Raw genomic sequence first — 13,616 nt, 5'->3', positions numbered from 1 at the left:
TAAAAGGATCCATTCAGGCTTTTGAGGTAAGAGCAAAAGGGTGGGTTACTATAAAAAGTGAGAAAAGCTAAGTGCTATTAACTGTGATCAGGTGTTTAATCTACAACAGATAACACACTCCCAGATATAGACTTGGCTACACATTTATTTAGAATTCATGGAATGTATACTTGTGTTTATTCATTTATTCAGTCAGTCATTTATTATTTCGATAAGGATTTATTGAGAATCTATAATGTGCTAGTCACTAAACAGAGAGCTGGAAATACAACAGGCAAAGCCCCTGCCTTACTGGAGTTTATATTCTAGTGGGGGATAGTGGGTACACATAATTAAAAGTTCATATATAAAACAAATATAGGTAGCATTAAGTATGATGAGAAAAATTAAGTGGAGTTGTGGGACTAAGAGATACAGAGAATACTATTTTAAATAGATGATCAAGGAAGACCTCTGAGAAGTGGCCTTTTAGTAGAAACCTGGATAAAGATCGTGTGTGAGTCATGCAATTATTACGACTGACAACCTTATAGGGAAAGAAACAGAAATACATAGTTCCTGAGCAGGATATGGGCGAGGAGTGTTTGTAAGAAAGCAAAGATGTGGGAATAGAAAGGTGTGAAAGGAAATAAGTTTGAAGCAAGGAAAAGGGTCTTGAAAGCCATACGAAGAACATCAAATGTTATGCTGTGTTTTATCTTAAGCCCCGGGAGATTGTGAGCATGGTAAGGACATGATCTAATCTCTCTCTCTCTCTCTCTCTCTCTCTCTCTCTCTCTCTCTCACACACACACACACACACACACACACACACACACAGGCTCCCCAAACATGCCTGTGTTCCTCTTTCTAAAACACAAAGATGTTTGGTAGCCCATTCTCTCTTTGAGCATTTGTTACTGCCAATTTCTACCCTCCAGTCCTTGGAGTGTCATTTCTCCCAACAAACAGAGTGCTACAACAGAGAGGGTCAAAGGAAAGAACATTAACACAGTTTGCATTTTCTAGCAGCTTCTCACATGCCCCATATGGACCTCCCCACCCCCCACCAAGGAAATCCTGTTGGTTATGTAAGGCCACTAGAGTGATCCTCATTTTATAGATAAGGAAATAAATGTTAAATTTCTTTAAACAATGGCTCATTAGTAAAATGTGAAAGAGTGAAGCCTAGAACTCAGATCTCCTGCCAAGTCCAAGGTGTATTCCCATATACAACACTATTTCTCAAAATAAAAGTAAATTAGGTTATTGCTCCATCTCCTGCCATAGCTCACTCAGAAAGAGCTGAAATAAAATTGGGCAAAAGATTGAAGAAAATAGAAAGTCCTGCACAGAGGAAGTGAACTCAATACCAAATGAGAGTGGAAAGAGGAGAGGAGGTGTATTGTATTGCTCTTCTAAAACCAGAAACTATGACATCTTAAAATATGTCTTATAGCACCTTGCAAAATCCTCAGCAAATAATACATCATGAATACAACCAGTTGATTGGTTGAGAAAAAGAGAAATAGAAGAAGAATTAGAAAATTGTATATCAAAGAAAAAATTTTATTCATTATCTGCATAACTTCCTTCAAGACTTCACAGAGCTAAAAGTAACATGTATGATTAAATATTTTTATATGCTTCAACTTTAAATAGTTGTCATTTTTTTCTATGGACATCTCATGTGACACTCTTTGGGAATAAAAAACTTTCTAGTTTTTATAAGATCTACATTCAGAATCATTCTTTTAAGACTAGGTAATTGTTGCATCAGTACAAAATGTATTCAGCACCAATTATGTGCTTGATTACACTGTTGGATTATTGGACTATAAATATAAAATAGATACTAGCCATCTACTATCAGAAATGTTCAGTCATACTAATATTTATAGTTATGATCAGTACTAGTCATAGAAATGTCATCGTAATGTCCAGTAATTTTGGTAGAACAGATTATTTTATATATTAATATGAGATGGGAATAGGGGAAATAACATTACTTTGAACATAAATCAATAACTTTGCTCACCTTTTTTTTCCCCTACTCTTCCCAATTCCCCATCCCTAAAACTTTCAACTGAAATGGACACTTTTCCTATTCTGTTCCTGCAATTCCTCCTCCCACCTTATCACCCACCCAACTCCTCCCACTTGACCCCCACCCCAAAAGAAAAGAGGCAAACTGGAGGGAAGAATTGTCTGAAGCAGGTGGATTTCTGCTTGAACAGGTTCATCGTTCTCCATTTTGCATGAAGATAGATAAAAATGCCTCAAGACAGACTCTGGTCAGAGGAGAGGAGGTTCCAAGATTTAATTGTCCTGAAATTTTCTCTTACAGGAGTCAAGCATGGAAGGAAGTTATTGAATCCTCACTCAGTCAGGATCAAAATCCACAGCAAATAAGTCAGCCATACAGTGGTCTGAAAGTCATTCAAGATTAAGGAAGCAGCTATACAAGTAGAGGCCAGAAAAACCAGACCAGTGATATGCCAAGGAAGTCTCTATTATGTTATTTTATTTAATTCTGAAAGCAGAAACATCAGCAAGTGGCAGACTAGGAAGCTCTGGGCCTTCATTCTCCCATGGAAACACTAAATAAATAACTAGAACCTGACTGAAATAACTCTATAGGAGCTCTGAAAATCAATGAAAGATCTACAACAATCAAGCAAACAACCAACACAAAACCACATTTGAAATGGTGGGGAATTTCATGCATTTTTAGTTATCCAGGCCCCACTCAGTTAGGGGAAGCAGGAGTCTGGTCAGTCTCCAGGTCCCTTTCATGAACTAGGGAGAACAGGGTGGGTCAAATTTTCTATTTTCTTATCTGTCTGTGGACTACCTGAGGGTCTAGTCTATGTGTCACACAACCCAGAGCTCAGATAGACAAAAGTGGCTCAGATCTCAAACTAGAAAAAACTGTGGAAAGTAGTGGGCATGACTTGTGAAAACTACAAGGGCACTACAGACCCAAAGATGCCTGGGTGCAAGAGATTTAAGCACAAGAGAATACAATAGAACAGTTAAAGCTCTAAGAAGAAGCAGAGATGAGACTCCTTGTGAAATTAAGACATTTGAAAGCATCCATGTATACTGGGAAATTGGGAAGAAAGCACTCAGACAAGCCCAAAGAAAATGCATCTCAAGAAAATGCCTAAGAAGATTTTCAGTCTTCACCCTGAGCTTATTAGTGAGGTCTTTCCTTCAACATGGAGCCAGTCTGCAAACATTGGGAGAAGTGAATGTTTTTCAAATGCTCAAATTTCTCCAAAAGATCACAAGGCATACAAAGACACAGTAAATATTGTCCACTTGAAGAATCAAGCTAAACCTTCAGAAACTGCCTCTGAAGAAACACAGGCTTCAGATTTACCAGACAAAAACCTTTTTAAAATGTCTTAAACATGTTGAAACATGTAAAGGAAAACACCAGAAAAGGACTAAAGGGAATCAGGGAAATGATATTTGAACAAAATGAGAATAAAAGCAATGAGACAGATATTATATATTTTTAAAAAACACCAAACAGAAATTCTGGATCCGAAAAACAGAATAAATGAATTGAAAAATTCATGATAGGGGTTCAACAGCAGACTCAAATAAGCAGAAGAAAGGATCACTGCATGCAAAGACATATCATTTGCTATAATCAAGCCTGAGAGTGAAAAGAAAACAAAAAAAGATGAAGAAAAGTAAACAGAGACAAAGGACTTATGGGACATCCTCAAGCTAACCAATATACAAGTTGTGGAATTCCAGAAGGAGAAGAAAGGGAAAAAAAGTTTGTTCAAAGAAATAATGGACAAAAACTTTCCAAATTTGAAGAAAAATATTGATATACAAATACAAGAACTTCAATGAACTCCAAGTAGGATAATTTAAGGAGACTACACAAAAATGTATTCTATTTCAAAAGACAATGACAAAGAGAGAACCTTGAAAGCAGCAAGACAAAAACAACTCATCACATAAAAGTGATCCTCAATAAGATTGTTAGCAGATTTCTCAGCAGAAACCTCATATGCCAGAAGGCAATGAGATGACACATTTAAAGTGTTGGGAAGAGAAATGTGAACCAAGAATTCTATATCTGGCAAAACTGTCTTTCAAAAGTGAGGGAGAAATTAATATATTTCCAGATGCACAAAAGCTGAGAGAGTTATCACTAGACCAATCCTACAATAAATACTAAAGGGAGTCCTTCAAGTTGAAATGAAAGGATACTAGAGAGTAATTCAAAGCCATTCAAAAATATAAAGTTATCTAGTAGTTAAGTGTACAAATAAACCCTCTTGAGATCAAGATCAATGCCAATTTGTAAGTGTGTAATGAAACCACTTGCTGGATGAATATTATCACTACCCAGAGGTTATTTACAGCGTATAATTTAAAATTACAAATCATAGAAAAGTGTTCTTACTTAAAGCTATTCTTCTAAACTCTCATAAACTCCTTAGGAGGCAGAAAATGAGAGTTGGCAAAGCAAAGCTGCTAATGCAAAATAATTCTTACTCTAACACAAAAAAATTTCTTAGTAAATGAAACTTGGGCATGCCAGGATAGACATTGATAAAGAAACCCTACATTGTATTCTCCATTTATATGTGATGAAAACACTGAAAATAAAGATGAATTATAATTGCTTTCTTTGAAACAAAAATGCGCATAGCCAACAATGAAAGAATTGGATGAAGTTCCAGGAAAAAAAAAAAATGTTCATAGTGTTCTCTTAAAGTTATCAAACAAAAAATGATATTATTTGAAAATGAAATAATCAGAGGAATATATTGGCTTTGATTTATTCCAACTTCTTCCATATTTTTCCAACTGGTATAGATTCAGAAGAAATTTTTTCAGCCACTGAAAAAATTTTTACAAAAACACACTTGCAACTCAAGGAATGAGACATCTTATCCTGTAAGAGTGATTATTTTTATTAAAAGATCACATAACTATTCATAGTGTCATGAAATTTTCTTTATTTGTATATTTTATGTTATTTATAATAATAATTTGTTGTATCAATCTAATCTGCTATACTAGAGTAAGAATGTATATAATGCTTGTGGTTTTATGAATAAGTTCTACTTAATGCTTTATAACATGTTTATAAATGTAGTTGAAATGTATTACATGCTTTTTTTGTTGAGGTTTATTTTTAAAATAAAATATGTAATATATATTTGGATAGGGATCTTGTGATGTAAAATATGTAATAAATATGTAACACATATTTAGGGAAGGATTTTTAGAGAAGATGTTTTGCATGGCTTTTGAAAAATTAGTCACTACACAGCAAGTCAAGAAGAGCAAGAGTTACTCCATGCAAAAGGAACAGAATGAGCAAAGGCATAAAGTGATAAAAAACAAGATGTCCACAGCTATACTACAAGCTATTTTGTGTTATGAAAGTGGAATGTATGAGGCAAAGAATAGAGAGAAATCAAGAAGAAAAGGCAGCTAGAGGAAAGTATGTGAAAAGCTTTGTATGGGAGGGCTGCAGCTTTATCCTGGGAGGGGCTGCTCTTGCCTCATTTTATTCACGGGAGTAGCAGAATCAAGCACACATTTTATATAAATCACCTTGGCAGCTAAGTGCAGATGAATTTAAAGAAACAAATTAAAAGGAAAGGAAATGAGTTAAAATATTATTCCCATATCTGAGGCAATAGTATTATATTTTGTTGCCTCAGAGGGTGCATAGGATATATTTCTCCCAAGGAGAATAGAAGCAATTCACTTGGAGAGAAAAGGAATTGAAATTCTCTTTCTAGTTAGTTTAATATCATCTTTCAAAAATTCTCAACTTTTGCCATGCCTTTTATAATATACATAATCAATTAATATAGCAGGCCAGGCACGGCAGCTCACGCCTGTAATCCCAGCACTTTGCGAGGCCAAGGTAGGTGGATCGTCTGAGCTCAGGAGTTCGAGACCACTCTGGGCGACATGGCAAACCCCATCTCTACCAAAATACAAAAAAATTATCTGACTGTGGTGGAGCACGCCGGTGGTCCCAGATACTCTGGAGGTGGGAGGATCATTTGAGCTTGGGAAGCAAAGGTTACAGTGAGCAGAGATCACACCACTGCACTCCAGCCTGGGTGACAGAGTGAGACTTCATCTCAAATAAATAAATAAATAGCAAATTAATACAGCAGTCCATTTATAAATGTTTATCAATGGAGATACTGACAACCAAAATCTAAAAAAAAAAAAAAAAAAAAAAAAAAAAGTCCTACTGTTCTGGGTAAGAGTGACACAAGTATGTTCCAGGGCAATGATTTTGCTGATGGAGAAATATAGACAGAATTTTAAAATACCTAGGAGTTTGTATCTTCAATGTTTGACGGTTGTTTGGACAGAATGGTTAGAGTTACTAAGCATATGCATATGAACATTTCTGTATTAGAAAGCAAAGCTACAGTTAATCTAGGGTTATGAGGTGAGGCAGAGGAAAGCAGCTCTGTGAGAGTGGAATTCAATCAGCGGAAGGCAGAGAGATTCTAGTAGCAAATTAAAAGCAGCTGGTAAAAAATCATGAAATGCTTTCTGCTACAAATCAAAAGTACTTTAAAATGTATTGAAACAGGAAAAATGGTCTTGAACTATACCATAAAGTAGTTAGGTTAGCTAACAGAAAGAACTTTGTTAGTAGTTGCGGTTAAAAGCTGTGTGTTAACAGAGAAGGTCATCATTTCTGTTTGCTGTGGTTTAAAGGTTCATCCTGTGTCCATGCAGGGAACATACCGGAACATCTTCTCTTGGTTTGGTGTTTTTCTCAGCTGTCAAAATGTTTACATGGTGGGTTTAATACCCCCTAAATCAGAATCTTCCTTACTAGGCTTATCACTCATGGACATCTTAACTAATTCTTTGATAATTCAGGCTTATATACCAAAAAAAGTAAAAGATTATAGATACTTAGGAAGAACATATTTTCACTATTGCAGAATAGAGAATTGGATGTTTGGCAGAAATCACACATACCTTTTGATCCAGTTATCAAAAGCCCCAGTTTCTGTAGGAGTTTGGATATGTTTCCTAGCAATATTAAATGCTTTGATATCATCAGGGTAGAAACTACAGGCTCACTCTGTTGTGACTAGTAAAGGTAGCTGCCTCTGCTATGATTCAGGGCTAACAAAAGTAGTTGCACACCCCAAATACATTTCCCAAGAGTTTCCTCTTACATGAGCAAAAATTCTCGCTACCTAGTATATTTTGATTAGAAAACAAAAGCAAGGTCCTCGTCTTCTGGAGGTCATTGTTAAACTGTGTGTTACCCTGTAAGTCAACAAAGACCTTGGGAACTGCCTTCAATCTTATCCTTTAACGTATCAGCACGGATAACATATTCCAATCAGCCAGTTGTAGCCTTGGACGGCAGAGAGGCACAGCCTTGAGAAGATAAGATATGGGATAGGTAAGCCAAGGAAAAGCTTTGCCTCCTGATTTGTAACAGTCACAAGAACAGACCTTGGGAAAGTCACTGTGAACTCTTCACTCAGGTTAACCCAAGCCTATAAAGATTATTAAGATAAACAAGACTTTGTAAAGATATATGTTGATATTATAGAAACTCAACTGAGAACACAGCTTTCTTATACCTTGTTTGTATTTTGAAATAATCCAAGACCATGCTAATTCATTTTAATATTATTTTAGTAGGATAGCAACATATATTAAGCACCTAGAGGGCAATGTCCAGTAGGGTTAATTTAATTTCCCTAAAAGTTGTAATTCTGAAACGTTATTTAAATAAATTTGTATTTGCTAAATTTGAATCGTTCACTATACTTATGGGAGAACTTGTAATGTACAGAAATAGCACTGATTTTCTATGATGTGTATTAACTCTTGACACTATGTACAGGTGGTTAATTATGCATAAAAAAACTAAATTCACAGCCCTTTCTCACTATATCTACACAAAAGTCATTGTGCAGATGAGAAAATTAAGGCTCAAGAAGGTTAAAAGTAACATGGCCAAGGTATCACTTGAGATGCAGCACACCTGGTATTTAAACCTATGTTTGAGTGTTCAAAGATCATTCTTGGATCCATTATGGAATTATTAATTTTGTACATATTACCTGACATGTACTGAAGGCATTTATTATTTATTTTATTTTACATTATTTTGAGACGGAGTCTCACTCTGTTGCCCAGGCTGGAGTGCAGTGGCATGATCTTGACTCACTGTAACCTCTGCCTCTCGAGTTCAAGTGATTCTCCTGCCTCAGCCTCCCTAGTAGCTGGAATTACAGGTGCCCACCAATGCGCCTGGCTAATTTTTGTATTTTTAGTAGAGATGGGGTTTCACCATATTGGCCAGGCTGGTCTCAAACTCCCGACTTCAGGTGATCCACCTGTCTCGGCCTCCCAAAGTGCTGGGATTACAGGCGTAAGCCACCATGCCTGGCTGGAGACATTTAATGTCAGAGATGAAAGTACAAAAATTGACACAAATTGGAGCTGGCTACTACCTTCAGAGAGATAACAGGTTAATCAGATAATTAGTATATACAGACATGTAGAAATATTAAATAAATAAGCATATGCAAATATATAAATTATAAGTCTGAATTGAGCATATAAAAGGGTACATGATTATATTAAGAAATGTGACAAGTTCATCTTCCTTCTTCTGTAAATGTATAGGTCCTTCCACCAAAGACACTACAGGCATATTCTGTCCCGCACAAGGGCATGGATTCCTGGACATAAGGGCATGGAGTAGAATAGCACCATATTGGGTATCTTTTCTGAATGGAGCTGTACTTCCAATATGTTAACCTAATACCAACTGTGTCAGCACAGACTTTTTTGAGAAACAGATGCCAAACCAGGATTTGACATGTGGGATCTGGGGACTTAACCTTTTCTATGGGCAAAAGGGAAGGGAACAGGAGCAGGCAGAAACAGCTTTCAGATCACAAGTTTATACCTGTAAGAAGATACAGAAAAAAAATATTTGGGAAGGAAGGACTTCAGACCATGACGCAGTTCTGAGAAATCCTCAGTCAGGCTAAAGGGAGGAGTCATGAGTCTTACAGAAGCAGGCTGACACTAGTTCCCTCACCATCTTAGGCATTCGGGGAGCAGTCAAGGGAAGTGTGGCCTGGAAGTTCACAGTGGAACCAGCTGGGCTGCTAGACATCTGCTCCATGAAGTAGGTTCTCCTGAAAGAGATCTGAACTGTGCATCTCCATGGCTGTCACATCTAAAATCAACATGGCCAGGCATGGTGGTGCACACCTGTAGTCTCAGGTACTAGGGAGGATGAGGGGAGGAGACAGATTCAGCCCAGGAGTACAAGGCTACCATGAGCCATGATTTTGCCTCTGCACTCCAGCCTAGGCAACAGAGAGAAACATCATCTCTTAAATAAATAAATAAACAATAAAATAAAATCAACCTGCAACAAGGGTATGTGGATTGATACCTTTTACAATGTCTTAGCACACTTTATAGTTCCCCTAATGGGAAGTGAGTAGGCCTACACCATGATCCTCCCATCCATCTGAGGCTAGATCTCTTGATCTGCTTTAATGTCTGATGTATGTTTTAACCATAAAAAGGATCTTGTGTTCGTTTGTTCTTTCGAAACAAATAAAACTCTTTGTTGGAAATCAAAAGATCTTGGGTGGCAAAATTGGATGTTAGTGGCATAACAAGAGGCCATGAAGAAATAAACAAAGGAAAGCAAATGCTATGGGAGGCTAGTGCTCACTGGCCAAGAGAGTAATTGAGTATTTTATTGGCTGACTCATACCTTAAGAAATTACCTTGTTCAGTGCTAATCGAGGTTTGCCTGGTGTCTTATCAACACATTATCATATGCAACAGCAAACCTTCATTGATCGCCTATTGATTACACAGCTTTTCCCCTAGACCTGTGAATTAGAAAAAGTCACCATCCTAAATACTATTAAAAATAACCACTCACACTTGTAAAGAGATTTGAAGTTTATGGTGCATATTTATATATGTTATTTTCAATATGTGAAACTGGTAAAACTGGATATATGCATAAGATACTTGTATTCTAGCTAAATTTTGATGAATACTCTATGCCAGACAATGTGTTCAGTGTGTTACAAGGATTATATCTAACCAACACAGCAGCCCCATGAAGTACCATTATTTCCCCATTTTACAGTTGAGGAAACTGATAATTAATCAAATTAAGCAACTCACCCAATCTCAAGTAGCTAGCAAGGGAAGGAAGAGGAAACTGAATCAAGATTTTATAGCTACAAAGTGATTGTATAGCTACAAAGTGACTGCTTATAGCCAATCTTCCTCCACCTTAAGTGATATCTAAGAATAAAGGCTAGTAGATGGCACATACTGAGTGATTTCTTCAAGTAATTAAATGCACCAGGAATTCAGAGAAATAATACTGGGTCCCTTCATTCTTGTAGAAACCCAATAATAGTTGTTGAATTAACGACCAAACAAAGGGAAAGGTTAAATGCATTCATAACAATGTTAAGTTAGTAAAATCACAGATACGATGACAGAGATTTTTCTCAGTCTATGGGTCAGCTTAACCAAAAGGCAGGAGAAGGAATGCCATGAATTCCATGAGAATATAAATTATAAATGGAGGAAATTATTTGATAAACTAGACAGCCTAGTACTCAGCTACCATTTACTTAATAATTTCTAATTGTCATACACTATAGTAAACTACATATATAATTTTAAATATTTCTCAAAACCCATAATCTGAGGTTTATTGTTCCATTGAACATACATGAAATACTCAGAGAAGTTAAGTAACTTGCCCCAGGTCAAAGAGCAAATAAGTTGCTCAGTCAAAATTCAATTTCAAACTAAAACTATGTCTCTTTTTACTGTATGGCAGTACCAAATTTCCAAAGAATTTGTGAGTTCTCAGTGACTATATAGAGTAGCCAGTCAATGTCCACACTGGACCATTTAGTAAAGAACACAGAACTTTTAAAGAGAAATGGATTCTGGAAGTTACTCAGGTGGCTGTCATGTTTCAGTCTAAGACACCCTCACAATTATGATATACCAGTAGTTGCTACTGTATAACAAAATTCAAGATTAATCAAATTTAACCTTGGAAAATATTACTTAAATCAATAGGAATGTCATCAAAGTCATGTTTTTCCTTTAATTAAGTTCCTCCCCAAATAAGAAATAATGTTAGGTGTCATGAAATATTTGGTAAGATGTCCCTGAAAATATCACCAGAGTTTGTACACACTAATTCTGGACAAAACTGAAGAACTGTACAATCTTTAGACACGATGAGCCAATTGTTCTCATTTGCCGACCTTGGTTTTATTGAAGTATGATTAAATATACTTAGTGAATTCAATTCAACAAATATATATTGAGCACTTACTACATAAAATCTATCATTAGGACAGGCGCGGTAGCTCATGACTGTAATCCCAGCACTTTGGGAGGCCGAGGCAAGTGGACCACAAGGCCAAGAGATCGAGACCATCCTTGCCAACATGGTGAAGCCCCATTTCTACTAAAAATACAAAAATTATCTGGGCATGATGGCACTTGCCTATAGTCCCAGCTCCTCAGGAGGTTGAGGGAGGAGAATGGCTTGAACCAGGGAGGTGGAGGTTGCAGTGAGCCGAGATCGCGCCACTGCACTCCAGCCTGGCAAAAGAGTGAGGTACCATTCAAAACAAACAAAAAAATTGTATCATCAACTACCCTGGAGGCAAGGAAAGGGTTCAAAGTCTAATGTCTAATATGGTATAGCATCTGACCTCAGGGAACTTCGTAATTTTATAGGGGAGAAAAGCTGTCTACAAATGGATATAAAAGAATGCAGAATTTGAAAAGTTCCAAAACAGTAGTACACAGAATGCATTATAAGAACAAATAAGCATTCTCAACTCATGTAAGAGATATTACTTCTAACTGTAGAAAATATAGAAAGTTTCAGGGGTTTCAAACCCAACTCCTGGCACCAAAGCTGTATAAGTTATCTATTATTACACAACAAATAACTCCAAACTTTTAGTGGCTTTAACATACGTCATATTATCAACTTCTGTCACATGCATATCCAGGTGCAGCTTAGCTGGATGCCTCTGCCTAAGACTTCCCACAGCGTTGCAGTGTCTTCTGAAGGTGCTACCGGGGAAGGATCCACTTCTAAGTCCCTCATATGGTGGCTGGCAGGATTCAGTTATCCTCAAGTTGTTGGTTTGAGGGCCTTAGTTTCTCATTGGCCATTGGCTTGAAGCTTCCCTCAGTTGCTGGCCAAGTAGGCCTTTCTGAAGGATGGCTCCCAACATGGCAGCTGGCTTCCCTCAGAGAGAAAGAAGAAGAAAGTGCGCATGAACAAGATCTAAGTCATAGTCTTTATGGCATCTAATCTCAGGAGTGACATCCATCCCTTTGGCCATAGTATGTATGGCATATATTAGGAAGGAGCACTCTGTACAGCCCACAAAGAGCAGGGATTACGCGGGGTATGAATACCAAGAGGTAAAATCACTGAGGCCATCTCAGAGGCCACGCCCCACAGTTTGCCTTGAAGGGTAGGTAGAATATCAGCTGATAGAAATACAAAGAGTTGGAGGGTGCAGGTTTCAAGAAAAGAATAAGCCTATATGCAGAGGTGAGGAAAGAAACATAGAGGTTTGCTTGAGAAGAGCAAGAAGTTACTCCAGTCTAGTGGAAACATGAATGCATAACAAATATCAGAAAACAAGTCTTTGAAGTAGGTCAGGTTTCAACAACATTATGCTGACAAGTTAGAGCTTTATTATTTTAGATTTGGTGAACTGTCGATTTTTCTAACATAACACTAACAGGAACAGAAATGTACTTCAAGCTAATTGACATGAAAGTCCTCTGAAAGGTGGACTTGAAGTGTGAGAGTTTGTGCAGGCAGAATCCTTTAAGGGAGCGACCCTAAAAGACAGCTACTATTAGGACCCGAAGCAGAGCAGCAGCAGTGGGAGGGAGAGGAAAGGGGTCAACTGGAATAGCGTATTTTATGCCTTACTGTGCGTTCCTATAAATGAAATTTTTTCAACTTCTGATTCTCAAAATACCTAATATTATATGGATTTTCAAAGGTTTTTCATTTTCTATTATTCTTTCCCCTAACTCTTTCATGCCCTGCTTCAGGGCAACTGTTACCTATTGAATGTCATGCTAGCAAAAACATTTGATCTGAACCTTGCCCATTTGCCCCTGCTGCCTCAAAGCAGGAAACATATGACCTGTCTTTGATCACACTTTTTTCCTAAAATGAAAACATCCTCCAATATGTGATTCTTATAAAAGGTGAGTGTTAAAATTCGGGGATAAACCACATTTAAGCCCTGCGACTCAGTTAAAGTTAATGAAAACATATCAGGATAAGAGAAGCTGTTGCAAGGTTTGGGGGCTATTTAATTCTTTTTCAAACATCAGAAAACCTGCCCAGCCTCAATATAGACAAAAGCTGGAATGAGTGCTCAATTAGTAGCAGTTTCTCAGCATTTTGTCCAATTACCTAATAAAGAAAACGAGAACCTCGGTACATAAATTTGTTCCATTATGGAAGCAACCTTCGGTGAGTTAGCCAGTCAGCTTTATTATTCAAATCATCAATGTGATGCTTG

This window comes from Piliocolobus tephrosceles, chromosome 11, assembly GCF_002776525.5.
Source record: "Piliocolobus tephrosceles isolate RC106 chromosome 11, ASM277652v3, whole genome shotgun sequence".
Lineage (NCBI taxonomy): Eukaryota > Metazoa > Chordata > Mammalia > Primates > Cercopithecidae > Piliocolobus > Piliocolobus tephrosceles.
Note: the sequence above shows the minus strand (reverse complement) of the source record.